Below are 11,787 nucleotides of genomic sequence, written 5' to 3' on the forward strand. Positions count from 1 at the left end.
ATGCAAGTTCTGGGAACAGAAGTACTTTTACAAGGTTATTTTTTCCTGCCTACTAGCTGTGCGACCTTGGACAATTTAATTAAGCTCTCTGGCTCTCAGCTTTGCCATGGATGAAGTTCTAAAAGTATAAAATATATTTTTTTACTATACTAAAAGAAAACAATGTAAATACCTATTTAATATGTTTTCAGTTAGTTTTAAAATACCTTTATATGGATTGCATTATTGTAATATTATATACATTATTAAATTACATGAATTATATGAATTGATTTCCCAGATTAGTTAATAAAAACATTTAACTTGTCATTCACTTACTCTGAGTTCTTTTTCTGTTTATCACTTATTCCCACACACTAAAATTTATGGTCCATTAGAGCAGGAACATTGTGGGTTTTACTCACTGTTTATTTCTTTTGTACAGACTGATATATAAAATACTGTTAATGAGTGAGATATGTCATTCAGAATTCCCTAGGTTATGCTACAGTAACTTAAACTCTCAAATCTTAATCCCTCAACATGCACAAAAGTATACTAAAGTTTTGTTCATACTACCTTTCCATGATGAGTCAGCAAATGGGTTTGCCTAAAGGTAGTGTTATGGGTTGTGTTGTGTCCCCTTCAAATTCATATGTTGAAGTACTAAACCTCAGCACCTCAGAGTGCAACTGTATTTGAAGATAGAGGCTTTAAAGAGGCTATCTTCCTTCTTAAGATTTTTTTTCTATACACTGGCAATGAACAATCCAATAATAGAATTAAGAAAATAAACCTATGTATAAGAGCATCAGAAAGAATAATGCACTTAGGTATAAATTTAACAACAACAAAAAAAGTGCAAGACTTATGCATTGAAAAACACAAAACATTATTAAAAGAAACTGAATAAGACCTAAATAAATGGAAATAAAAAACACCTTGTATTCATGGAGTGAAAGCCTTAACTTTTAGGATGATATATTCCCTTAATTGATTTATAGACTCAGTTCAATTCTATCAAAATCCCAGCTACCATTTTTTCCCAGAAATTTATAAGCTGATTCTAAAATTTGTATAGGAGACCTGGAAGAGCCTAAACAATCTTGGAAAGAACAAAGCTGGAGAACTCTCACTTCTCAATTCCAAAACTTACTAAAAAGTTATAGTAATTAAAACAATGTAGTACTGGCATAAGGATAGACATATAGAACAACAGAATAGAATTGAAAGTCCAGAAGTAAGCATATACATTTTTGTTTAACAATGTTGTCAAGAAAATTTACTATCCATTGAATGTTTGTGTCTCCTAAAAAATTTATATGTTGAAACTTATGCCCAATGTGAAGGCATTTGGCAGTGTGGCCTTTGGGAAGCGATTAAATCCTGAGGATGGAACCCTCATGAATGGGATCAGTGCACTTATTAAAGAGACCCAGAGAGCTCTCTTGCCCCTCCCACCGAATGATGTTACAGGAGACAATGGCCATCTATAAACAAGAAGCTGCCTCTCACCAGACACTGAATCCGCTACACCCTAACTTTAGACTTCCCAGACTCCAGCATTGTGAGTAATACATTTCTCTTGTTATTATGCCACCCAGTCTATGGTATTTTGTCATAGCAATTCAAACAGCCTAAGACCAAATTTAACGGCAAAAATAGTCTTTTTAACAAATGTATGTTAGGACACCTGGATATCCACATGCAAAAGAATGAAGTTGGACTCCTTTCTCACAACCCACACAGTTCAAATAAAAGTGAATCAAAGAGCTACATTTAAGAGATAAAACTATGAAACTCTTAGAAGAATACATATATATCTTCATGAATTTGGATTATGCAGAAGTCTCTTATATATAACATAAAAAAATCAACCAAAGAAAAAAATAGATAAATTAGACTCAATCACATTGAAAATCTTTTGTTCTTCAAAAGACAATATAAAGAGAGTGAAAAGACAACTCCAGGAATTGAAGAAATATTTGCAAATCACATATCTGATAAGAATCTGGCATCCATAGTATATAAAGAAGTGTTACAACACAATAATAAAAAGATAAATAACCCAATGTAAAATGGATTTGAATAGCCATTTTTCCAATGAAGATACACAGATGGCAAATAAGTACATTAAAAGATGCTCAATATCATTAGTCAATAGGGAAATATAAATCAAAAGTGCAATGTTATACCACTTCACATACACTGGGATGACTATTACAAAAGGCAAACAATTAGAAGTCTTGGGTATAGATAAATTGGGACCTTAACATACTGTTGGTGGGCCTGTAAAATGATGCATCCATTCTGGAAAACAGTCTGATAATTCCTCAGAAGATTAAACTGAGTTACCATATGACCCAGCAATTCTATTCCTAGGTACATACACAAGATATGAAAACATATGCACACCAAAAAACTTTACTTGGAGAGACTTTCAAGATGGTGGAGGAGTAAGAAATGGAGATCACCTTCCTCCCTACAGATGGATCAAAAATGCATCTACACGTGGAAAAACTCCTACAGAATGCCTACTGAATGCTGGCAGAAGACCACAAATTTCCGAAAAGGCAGGAAAATCCCCACGTACCTGGGTAGGGCAAAAGAAAACAGGAAAAACAGAGACAAAAGAATAGGGACGGGATCTGCACCAGTGGGAGGGAGCTGTGAAGGAGGAAAGGTTTCTACACACTAGGAAGCCCCTTCACTGGCAGGGATGGGGCAGAGCTTCAGAGCCACAGAGGAGAGCGTAGAGACAGGGGTGCAGAGGGCAAAGCAGAGAGATTCCCGCACAGAGGATCGGTGCTGACCAGCACTCACCAGCCTGATATGCTTGTCTGCTCACCCACCAGGGCAGGAGGGGGCTGGGAGCTGAAGCTTGGGCTTCAGAAATCAGGCCCCAGGGAGAGGACAGGGGTTGGCTACATGAAGACAGCCTGAGGGGGCTAGAGCGCCACAGCTAGCCAGGAGGGAGTACGGGGAAAAGTATGGACCTGCAGGAAACGCAAGAGACCATTGTCTCAGGGTGCATGAGGAGTGTGGCTTCCTGCTCCATGTGCCCACAGACAACAGAGCACCACCTAAGCAAGCTCCAGAGATGGACATGAGCTGTGGCTATCATCTTGGACCCCAGAGGTGGGCATGGACCGCTATCGCTGCCGCCACATCCACCAAGGATCCTGTGTGCAAGCACAGGTCACTACCCACAACCTTCCGGGAGACTGTGCAGCACACCACTGCCAGGGTCCCATGATCCAGGGACAACTTCTCCTGGAGAACACACGGTATGCCTCAGCCTGTTGCAAATTCACACCGACCTCTGCCGCCATGGGTACACCCCGTGTTCCAACTGTGACTACCATACCCCTCCCTCTCCTTAGCCAGAGTGAGCAAGAAAGCCCTAATCAGCCGCTGTTTAAACCTCCTCCTGTCTGGGTGGGGAACAGATGTCTGAGGGCAGCCTACATGCAGAGGCAGGGCCAAAACGAAAGCTGAGCCCCAGGAGCTGTGCAAACAAATAAGAGAAAGGGAAATTTCTCCATGCAGCCTTAGGAGCAGCAGACTAAATCCCCGCGATTGGCTTGGTAAACCCTGCAACTGTGGAATACCTGAATAGACAACAAGTGTTCCCAAAATTGAGGTGGGGGATTTGGGGAGCAACTGTGGACTTGGGGTTTGCTTTCAGCGTTTGATTTGTTTTTAGTTTTATGTTTATCCTAGTTTAGATTTTAGTGCTTGTTTTCATTTGTGGGTTTGTTTACTGGTTGGGTTGCTCTTTTCCTTTTTCTCTTTTGTCTGTTTAGTTTTGCTTTAACCAATTTTGTGGGGGTTATGTCTGTTCATTTTTTTTTTCTTTTCTTCCTTTTCTTCTGAGCCATGCGGCTGGCAGAGTCTTTGTGCTCTGGCCAGGTGTTGGGCCTGAACCTCCAAAGTAGGAGAGCTGAGTCCAGAGACCTCCCGGCTCCATGTAATGTTAATTGGCAAGAGCTCTCCCAGACATCTCCATCTCAACACTAAGACCCAGCTCCATCCAATGGCCAGCAAGCTCTAGTGATGGACACCCCATGACAAACAACTAGCAAGACAGGAACACAACCCCACACATTACCAGAGAGGCTACCTAAAATCATACTAAGTTCACAGACACCCCAAAACCCACCACCAGATGCAGCCCTGCCCACCAGAAGGACAAGATACAGCCCCACCCACCACAACACAGGCATCAGTCCTCCCCACCAGGAAGCCTATACAAGCCACTGATCCAACCTCACCCACTGGGGGCAGACACCAGAAATAAGAGGAACTATGAACCTGCAGGCTGCAAAAAGGAAACCCCAAGCACAGTAAGTTAAACAAAATGAAAAGACAGAGAAATACACAGAAGATGAAGGAGGAAGGTAAATCTCCAAAATTTACAAGCATCCCATGCAGCTCAATATCAAAAAAACAAACAACCCAATCCACGATTGGACAGAAGACCTAAATAGACATTTCTCCAAAGAAGACATACAGGTGGCCAACAAACACATGAAAAGGTGCTCAATATCACTAATTGTTAGAGAAATGCAAATCAAAACCACAATGAGATATCACCTCACACCTGTCAGAATGGCCATCATCAAAATATCTATAAGCAATAAATGCTGGAGAGGGTGTGGAGAAAAGGGAACCCTCTTGCACTGTTGGTGGGAATGTAAATTGATACAGCGACTCTGGAGAACAGCATGGATGTTCCTTAAAAAATGAAAAATAGAACTACCATATGACCCAGCAATCCCACTGCTGGGATATATATATATACCCTGAGAAAATATACCCTGAGAAAACCATAATTCTAAAAGATACATGTACCACAATGTTCATTGCAGCTCTGTTTACAATAGCCAGGACATGCAAGCAACCTAAGTGTCCATCGACAGATGAATGGATAAAGATGTGGCACATATATACAGTGGAATATTACTCAGCCATAACAAAAAATGAAATTGAGTTATTCGTAGTGAGGTGATGGACCTAGAGTGTCATACAGAGTGAAGTAAGTCAGAAAGAGAAAAACAAATACCATATGGGATGGTTGCTCAAGAGGGAGGGGCTATGGTGATATATGTATACATATAGCTGATTCACTTTGTTATACAGAAGAAAGTAACACAACATTGTAAAGCAATTATACCGCAATAAAGATGTAAAAAAAAAATTACTTGAAAGTTCATAAGAGCATTACTCTTAATATCCAAAATGTGGAAACAGCTCAGATGTTCAACTGCTGAATGGCTAAATGATTGTGTGGAATATTACTCAGCTATACAAAGGTGAATAAAATACTGATTCATGCTAGAATGTGGATGGACCTTTAAAGGATTATGCACAGTGAAAGAAGCCCAACAAAAATGGCCACATACTGTGTGGCTCCAATTACATGAAATGTATAATATAGGAAAATGCATAGAAAGAGCTAATAATTATCTGTATATTGTCTTTCTATTATTATAAAATGAACAGTGATCAGGAAGTGTCACTATTGGAGGTTTTGAACTCAGAAGTCTCATGAAGACATGTCAAATAAGGTGCTTTACTTATTTTTTTAAGTTGTGTTGTGGAAAATTGAAGAGGAAATGGGAAATATTTCAGATGAAGATAATAGTACATTCAAAGAACACAAAAGGAACTAGATTAGTGGGAATTCTCAATTTTTAGTTAATTGACTAGTTACCTCAGATATTGGAAGTTTAAAAAATGCAGGTGTCTAAACTTAACTCATACAGAGTGAAGTAAGTCAGAAAGAGAAAAACAAATACCATATGTTAACACATATATATGGAATCTAAAAAAAAAATGGTTATGAAGAACCTAGGGGCAGGACAGGAATAAAGACACAAATGTAGAGAATGGACTTGACACAGGGAGGGGGAAGGGTAAGCTGGGATGAAGTGAGAGAGTGACATGGACATATATACACTACCAAACGTAAAATAGATAGCTAGATGGAAGCAGCCGCGTAGCACAGGGAGATCAGCTCAGTGCTTTGTGACCACCTAGAGGGGTGGGATAGGGAGGGTGGGAGGGAGACACAACAGGGAGAAGATATGGCAATATATGTATATGTATAGATGATTCACTTTGTTATAAAGCAGAATCTAACATACCATTGTAAAGCAATTACACTACAATAAAGATGTTAAAAAAAGAAAAAGGGTTAATGAATTACAACTTATGTAAGAATTTATGATAGGAGGGTCCTTGGATTCTCTATTTGTGAAAATGTTTCTCAGGTATGTCTAATGTGCAATGACCTATAGGAATCATTCCTATAACCTGTCTTCTAGAGGGCAGGAACCAAGCTGTACTTATATGTTTATCTTTCAAACTAAGTCCAGAGTAGTTTTTCAATAGAATATAAACCGAAGTTCACACCATAACAATATACACATGGACAGGTAAAAGTAACCTTCCTATTATTTAAGCAGGAGGGTCAATTTATATCAAAGACTTTGGCCAGAAATAACTCCTTACTATTCAAGTTACTAAACGGATAGCCAATTGCAAAATTCCTACTGATCCTATCATATGGCTTTATTTTTAACCAGTAAACTCTACTGATTTGGCTTTCTTTTTTTTTTTTTTTTCAGATCTGAGTCTGAGCATCTGTATACCTTATTAATGCCATTACTTTCCAGATTTCAATGCATTTTATGGGAACCTGTCATTAACAGTATAAAAAACTAATTGCAAGTTTCATGCCACATTAATTTCCCCCATAAACAAACATCTGAGAATTAAAACATATGCTAATAGAGAACTGGTAATTTTATCCACATACCTACCAAGACAGATGGAAGTCACCTCAGACAGAATTTTGATAAGGACTGAAAACCAAAACCCTCCTTTGCAAGGTCTTGACAAGTTCTATGTGATCTTTTGTCATAGTTACAACTTCAGATGCCATTTTCCTACAGCTTACCTTTATTTTTGAACTCATATTTCCTGATGAAATATAGATATTTTAAGTAAAGAACAGGCCTTTGTGATGACTTCAATCTAACTCAAACACATGGCTTTGATTCTTATACTCATGGGCTAATGGTTGTCTGAAGACATCACCAGTCCTTCCTCCTGGCTCACACTGGTGAAAGTCTATGTCAGCTGGAACAAATCACTCTCTCTACTCTTCAGTTAATTAAAATATACATTTTTTGAGTATTCTTTTGGAGGGTTCTCCAAGAATGGATGTCATATACAACCTGACTCAGATAAAGGTATTTTCTGATAAGTGAGTACCCACATATATTTTCTAGTCCACTTTAGAGCAAACAGAATGATATATTTCTTTGTTGATGAAAAAGGAGAACAATAGTTAGGCATGACACTGTTTTCATTTTTATCATTGGAAACCTAAAGAAGGTACTGTGAGGATAAATCTATACACATTTTTAGGTTGATAAATTTGACTATAATTTCCCTTTCAAATAACTATTTACAGTTTTGAATGATTTTCCCCCCCAACAGGATTGAACAATTTAGGGAAAAATGGCTGAACTGGCTTTTGGTAGATACATAAATTTGCAAGGGTGAAAGATAAAGAAGAACAAAGGAACTTTACAGATTCTATTTAACCATTCTAAAATACCTGCAATTGAAAAGAAATATCCAAACTGTAAGTAACGATTGAAAGCTGGTTTGATTTAGTTGAATGTTACAGAGTATGCATATATCCATACACTGCTTGCCAAACATACATGTGCCTTTCCCTCAAAGCCCAGTATTCTTGCACTGGCATGTTCATGTGTCCAGTTCTTGCCAACTGACTCAGGAAAAAACGACAAGTATCTATCGTAGGCCAGAACATAGAGAATAGGTGTGATTTCTCTCAGCACTTTTTTCTCTTCCTCTTGTCACCCTGGAAACACACACAGTGAGACTGCAAGACCCTGAATGGTGCATGAAATAAACATCATGTGCTGAGCTCCTGAGACTGGGACATTAATTTTTTATTCAGCATAACCTCGTTTATCTAGATTGACACAAATATATGCTAAATTTGGAATAAAAAAAAAAAAAACAGAGTTTGGGCTTCCCTGGTGGCACAGTGGTTGAGAATCTGCCTGCTAATGCAGGGGACACGGGTTCGAGCCCTGGTCTGGGAAGATCCCACACGCCGCGGAGCAAATGGGCCCGTGAGCCACAACTACTGAGCCTGCGCGTCTGGAGCCTGTGCTCCACAACAAGAGAGGTCGCGATAGTGAGAGGCCCGCACGCCACGATGAAGAGTGGCCCCCGCTTGCCACAACTAGAGAAAGCCCTTGCACAGAAACGAAGACCCAACACAGCCAAAAATAAATAAAACAAAAATAAATAAGAAGACCCCAAGATCACTATTAAAAACACAAACAAACAAACAAAAAAACCCCTGAGTTTGAGTCTCAACTCCCTTATAATCTTTATGATCTTCACAGTGCCAGGCAACTCAAGTGAGCAACTTCTCAATGAAGTTAATGCTCACTAAATATCTACTTCTTCTCATATATCTCAGCCTAAATTGTACTTAGTTTGCAGTCATATGACTAATTCTGGTTAATGGACTGAGAACAGCAATGACATGCATTCCTTACCATCAGAAGTAATAAAGAACTGCTATTCCTCCTTCATTTCTCTTTCCCTCTGTCATGAGGATCCAGAAGCCAAATGTTTCAGGTGGTATGAGCTCTAAGATAGAGGACCATGGCTTGAACCACAATGGGCTCTGAATGATTGAGAAATCATCAATAGAAATTAGTTTAAGCCATTGGGATTTTATGGCTTATTTTTAAGCTCAGCATAGACTGGCTTATCCTCATTAATTAAATGGTCTTTTTTTAATGTCATTCTTTGATTCCCTTAATCACTACCATATTTTCTATAGCAGTGGTGATCTGCAGACTTGGGTTGAATCAAAAAATGTGTGTTACCAGTTAGCAATTAGATAAATATAGAAACTGAGTGTAAGACTGTAGACATTTTTTATAGCAACTGAATATTTCCATGACACCTAAATATGTGTGATCATGGTTTCAGCTACTCATTTATATTGTATTTCACATGTTTTGTTATGGTTCATTCTATTGTATTAGTCCATGACATGTTTAAGGAATAATAAGGAAACTGGCCTCTATAACATATCAGACATTTGGAACTGTTGAATGAATGAATTAAAATGCCTGTGTTCCTCATATACAGAGATATAGTTTAGCATGATTTAAAATGAGATTTATCATTTCTGCTAAATGTGATATATACTCAAATAATGTAAATAGCATACCAGAAAGCACAGAGAAGATAGAAAAACAAAGACAGAAAGAAATAAAAAGTCACCAAAATTTCATTGTAATTAACATTTTAGTGAATTCTTGATATCTACTAACACACACACACACACACACACACACACACACATACAGCCTTTCAAGTATTAACTTAGTTGTACTATAGTAGACAATTTACACAGTATGCCTTTTCAGTCAAATATATATCATCGACAAATTTACCTGTCACAAACTTCAATTTTACTCATAATTATTGACATAAACATAGTTTTTTGTTTTGTTTTGTTTTTTGCTGTACATGGGCCTCTCACTGTTGTGGTCTCTCCTGTTGCGGGGCACAGGCTCCAGACGTGCAGGCCCAGTGACCATGGCTCACGGGCCTAGCCACTCCACAGCATGTGGGATCTTCCTGGACTGGAGCACAAACCCGTGTCCCCTGCATTGGCAGGCGGACTCTCAACCACTGTACCACCAGGGAAGACCATAAACATATTTTTTTATTGTATACATATACCATCGTTTATTTATCCAGTCCCTCGTTGATACAGATTTTGGTTATTTCCAACCATTTGTCATCCATGACAGATGGTAAACTTCCATGAATACGTGAATACATGTTTTCACATGCAAATGATGTTCCTGGGGGTAAATTACACAGAATCCCTGAAAATGAGCTTGCTTATCTCACATACCCTATTAATTTATGGTCCTTTTGAACAAAACCCATTTCTTGACCATTTTTTCAAACTAAGAATTTAAAAATATGTATATATTCCTCCTGTTTTGTGTATTAGGGATCCATTTTCTTCATCTACTCATGGGCATAATATAGTTCTTCAGGCCTGCATACATGTGATACCTAATGGTCAGCAATTACTATAATTGACTTGTATATTATTGGGAACAAGCCAAGGACAAACCCAACTAGCCAGCAAGGCCTGCAGAAACATTCTCTTGGATGGTTATAAATCTATGAACTGGATAGTGGCTGTTTTGTATCTCTCCCTTGGCCAGCAGGTGTAATGGGATGGGACTAAATGTACCTCAGTGAGCCCACACATTTATGATCCATCTGTTCAAGTAGGAAGGAATGAGGCAGGTGGGATTCTTCATGCTACAATAGGGCTTAGATAGAAGCAAATGGAAATGATGATTTTAATCATCTTTGCAGAGCTATAACTCATATTTTTAATTCATATTAAAATTACACTCACACTGTCATGAAAGCTATGGCTAATAAAGAATGAAGTTTTAAAAAATTATTTTTCTTTAATTTAACATATCTTTTCATGAAATTTTGCATCTAGTGGAGGCCGAGGCCCCAGGTGAGTCTAGCTCGCACAACGGTGGTGGAGGGCAGCAGCTGGTAGGCACTACAGCCTGTTGGCAGAGACCAGGTGCAGCAGCTACTGTGTGGATTAGGAGACAGCAAGGCACTCACAGAGGTCAAGAACATCTGCTGTGACAGCCTGGAGAACTTGGAGCTGGAGGACAAGCTCAACACGGAGAGGTCTGGCACCCTCATCCTCAAGGTGGAAGACTTTGAACTAAGCAAAGTCTGTGGTGGGCTGCCCCCTCTCCCCCACCTCCCCAAATCAAAGAGGGAAATCAAGACAGCACAAATATGAATGTGGATAAATACTGGCTTCCCTAAGCCTGCAGCTTAGATTTCTAAATAACCCCCTGAACTCTAGGAGGGATGCTACACAGCCAAGGTCAACATCTTTGCCCTGGGCATTATCATCTGGGCAATGATAGAAAAAATCACTTTCATGGACTCTGAGATCAAGAAGGAACTCCTGAGGACCTGACCAAGATCTTCCTGTTGGTGAGGTGCTGCTAGATAACGCAAAGATGGAGTAGCATATCTCCCAGAAATTCAGGATTCCCATGTCTGAGGGGACCAAGGAACTCTTTAAAGAAGTTAGCTGCTAAATCAGAGACCTGCCTGATACCTTTGAACTTGAAACCAGAATGGACCAGGCCACATGTGCTGCTTCAAATTCAGGGCAAAACATCCTGGGTGTTTTTAAAGTAGGTGAGTATACTTTTTGTTTGGCATGTACACTTAAGACTGGATTCTTCATCCTGGGCCCTGTGGATTTGGGAGGGAATGCAGGGTTGAAGAGAAAATGTGCTTGTCATCAATGGTGCCCCAAATCTGAATGAGGGGATATGTGGGAATATTTGAGTATGAGTTGGAAAGTCTAAAGAAGCCTTCTGAGTGGAGGTTGCATTTGAGCTGAGTTATTTTTAGAAATGCTTTTTTATAATCAATTAATGAACGCTTACTGTAGAAAATGCAAAAAAAATAAGAAGGTTGGTTAGTTTATTTGACCTGAAGAACAAATTGGAAGTTTAAATGATACAGTATTATTGTCTTCTTTAAACAGAAGAGGACATTGTCTTCCTTAATTACATAGCATGTAAAGGGCACTCCAAGTTCTTTCCCTCAAATTTCAGGGAGTTTTCTACTACCTCTTTTTATTATGTACATGAAACATTC

At 38.9% G+C, this 11,787-nt stretch overlaps 1 pseudogene; it reads left to right on the plus strand.

The window, feature by feature from the left end:
* The first annotated feature begins 1,461 nt into the window (after nt 1–1,461).
* Nucleotides 1,462–11,450, plus strand: LOC116764048 (annotated as a pseudogene).
* The last annotated feature ends 337 nt before the right edge of the window (nt 11,451–11,787 follow it).

This window comes from Phocoena sinus, chromosome 13 (genome assembly GCF_008692025.1).
Source record: "Phocoena sinus isolate mPhoSin1 chromosome 13, mPhoSin1.pri, whole genome shotgun sequence".
In the NCBI taxonomy this organism is placed as follows: domain Eukaryota; kingdom Metazoa; phylum Chordata; class Mammalia; order Artiodactyla; family Phocoenidae; genus Phocoena; species Phocoena sinus.